Source organism: Arachis hypogaea, chromosome 1, assembly GCF_003086295.3.
Source record: "Arachis hypogaea cultivar Tifrunner chromosome 1, arahy.Tifrunner.gnm2.J5K5, whole genome shotgun sequence".
Taxonomy (NCBI): Eukaryota; Viridiplantae; Streptophyta; class Magnoliopsida; order Fabales; family Fabaceae; genus Arachis; species Arachis hypogaea.
In genome coordinates this window covers 23,148,636-23,151,893 of record NC_092036.1, presented here as the reverse complement: position 1 = coordinate 23,151,893, position 3,258 = coordinate 23,148,636, and positions in this window count along the sequence as shown.

Below are 3,258 nucleotides of genomic sequence, written 5' to 3'. Positions count from 1 at the left end.
GTGCACTGGGTCGTTCAAGTAATAAACCTTACGCGAGTAAGGGTCGATCCCACAGAGATTGTTGGTATGAAGCAAGCTATGGTCATCTTGTAAATATCAGTCAGGCAGATTCAAATGGTTATAGATGATTTATGAATAAAGCATAAAATAAAGATAGAGATACTTATGTAATTCATTGGTGAGAATTTCAGATAAGCGTATGGAGATGCTCTGTCCCTTTCGTCTCTCTGCTTTCCTACTGTCTTCATCCAATCCTTCTTACTCCTTTCCATGCAAGCTGTATGTTGGGCATCACCGTTGTCAGTGGCTACAATCCCGTCCTCTCAGTGAAAATGTTCAACGTGCTCTATCATAGCACGGCTAATCATCTGTCGGTTCTCAATCAGGTTGGAATAGAATCCAGTGATTCTTTTGCGTCTGTCACTAACGCCCAGCCTTCAGGAGTTTGAAGCTCGTCACAGTCATTCAATCCTTGAATCCTACTCAGAATACCACAGACAAGGTTTAGACCTTCCGGATTCTCTTGAATGCCGCCATCAATTCTAGCTTATACCACAAAAATTCTAATTAAGGAATCCAAGAGATAAACATTCAAGCCTTGTTTGCTTGTAGAACGGAAGTGGTTGTCAAGCACGCGTTCATAAGTGAGAATGATGATGAGCGTCACATAATCATCACATTCATCATGTTCCTGGGTACGAGTGAATATCTTAGAACAAGAATAAGCTGAATTGAATAGAAGAACAATAGTAATTGCATTAATTCTCGAGGTACAGCAGAGCTCCACACCTTAATCTATGGTGTGTAGAAACTCCACCGTTGAAAATACATAAGTGATAATAGTGATCATTGGCTTCGGCCTCAGAGAGGGAACCAGAAGAACCAAGATAAAAATACAATAGCAAAAGGTCTTATTTATAGAGAACTAGTAGCTTAGGGTTTACAGAAATGAGTAAATGACATAAAAATCCACTTTTGGGACCACTTGGTGTTTGCTTGGGCTGAGCATTGAAGCTTTCATGTGTAGAGACTCTTCTTGGAGTTAAACGCCAGCTTTTGTGCCAGTTTGGGCATTTAACTCCCATTCTTGTGCCAGTTCCGGCGTTTAACGCCGGGCAATCTTGAGCAGATTTGGAACGCCGGTTTGGGCCATCAAATCTCAGGCAAAGTATGGACTATTATATATTGCTGGAAAGCCCAAAATGTCTACTTTTCAACGCAATTGAGACAGCGCCAATTGGGATTCTATAGCTCATGAAAATCCACTTCGAGTGCAGGGAGGTTAGAATCCAACAGCATCTACAGTCCTTTTCAGCCTCCGAATCAGATTTTTGCTCAGGTCCCTCAATTTCAGCAAGAAAATACCTGAAATCACAGAAAAACACACAAACTCATAGTAAAGTCCAGAAAAGTGAATTTTAAATAAAAACTAATAAAAATATAATAAAAACTAACTAAAACATACTAAAAACATACTAAAAACAATGCCAAAAAGCGTATAAATTATCCGCTCATCACAACACCAAACTTAAATTGTTGCTTGTCCCAAGCAACTGAAAATCAATTAAGATAAAAAGAAGAGAATATGCAATAAATTCCAAAAACATCTATGAAGATCAGTATTAATTAGATGAGCGGGGCTTGTAGCTTTTTGCCTCTGAACAGTTTTGGCATCTCACTCTATCCTTTGAAATTCAGAATGATTGGCTTCTATAGGAACTCAGAATCTAGATACTTTTATTGATTCTCCTAGTTAAGTATGATGATTCTTGAACACAGCTACTTTATGAGTCTTGGCCATGGCCCAAAGCACTCTGTCTTCGAGTATTACCACCGGATACATACATGCCACAGACACATAACTGGGTGAACCTTTTCAGATTATGACTCAGCTTTGCTAGAGTCCCCAATTAGAGGTGTCCAGGGTTCTTAAGCACACTCTTTTTGCCTTGGATCATGACTTTATTTTTTTTCTTTTTCTTTTTCCTCTCTTTCTTTTTTTTTCACTGCTTTTTCTTACTTCAAGAATCATTTTTATGATTTTTTAGATCCTCAGTAACATGTCTCCTTTTTCATCATTCTTTCAAGAGCCAACATTCATGAACAACAAATTCAAAAGACATATGCACTGTTTAAGCATACATTCAGAAATCAAAAGTATTGCCAGCACATTAAAATAATTAATCTGTTATAAAATTCAAAATTCATGCAATTCTTCTTTTTTTCAATTAAGAACATTTTTCATTTAAGAAAGGTGATGGATTCATAGGACATTCATAACTTTAAGGCATAGACACTAAGACACTAATGATCATAAGACACAAACATAGATAAACATAAGCATAAAAATTCGAAAAACAGGAACATAAAGAACAAGGAAGTTAAAGAACGGGTCCACCTTAGTGATGACGGCTTGTTCTTCCTCTTGAAGATCTTACGGAGTGCTTGAGCTCCTCAATGTCTCTTCCTTGCCTTTGTTGCTCCTCTCTCATGATTCTTTGATCCTCTCTAATTTCATGGAGGAGAATGGAATGTTCTTGGTGCTCCACCCTTAGTTGTCCCATGTTGGAACTCAATTCTCCTAGGGAGGTGTTGATTTGCTCCCAATAGTTTTGTGGAAGAAAGTGCATCCCTTGAGGCATCTCAGGGATTTCATGATGAGTGGGATCTCTTGTTTGCTCCATCCTTTTCTTAGTGATGGGCTTGTCTTCATCAATAAGGGTGTCTCCCTCTATGTCAATTCCGACTGAATAACAGAGGTGACAATTGAGATGAGGGAAGGCTAACCTTGCCAAGGTAAAGGACTTGTCCGCCACCTTATAAAGTTCTTGGGATATAACCTCATGAACTTCTACTTCCTCTCCAATCATGATGCTATGAATCATGATAGCCCGATCTATAGTAACTTCGGACCGGTTGCTAGTGGGAATGATTGAACGTTGGATAAACTCCAACCATCCCCTAGCCACGGGCTTGAGGTCATGCCTTCTCAGTTAAACCGGCTTCCCTCTTAAATCTCTCTTCTATTGAGCGCCCTCTTCACAAATGTCTATGAGGACTTGGTCCAACCTTTGATCAAAGTTGACCCTTCTAGTGTAAGGTTGTTCATCTCCTTGCATCATGGGCAAGTTGAATGCCAACCTTACATTTTTCGGACTAAAATCTAAGCATTTTACCCAAACCATTATAAGCCAATTCTTTGGGTCCGGGTTTACACTTTGATCATGGTTCTTGGTGATCCATGCATTAGCATAGAAC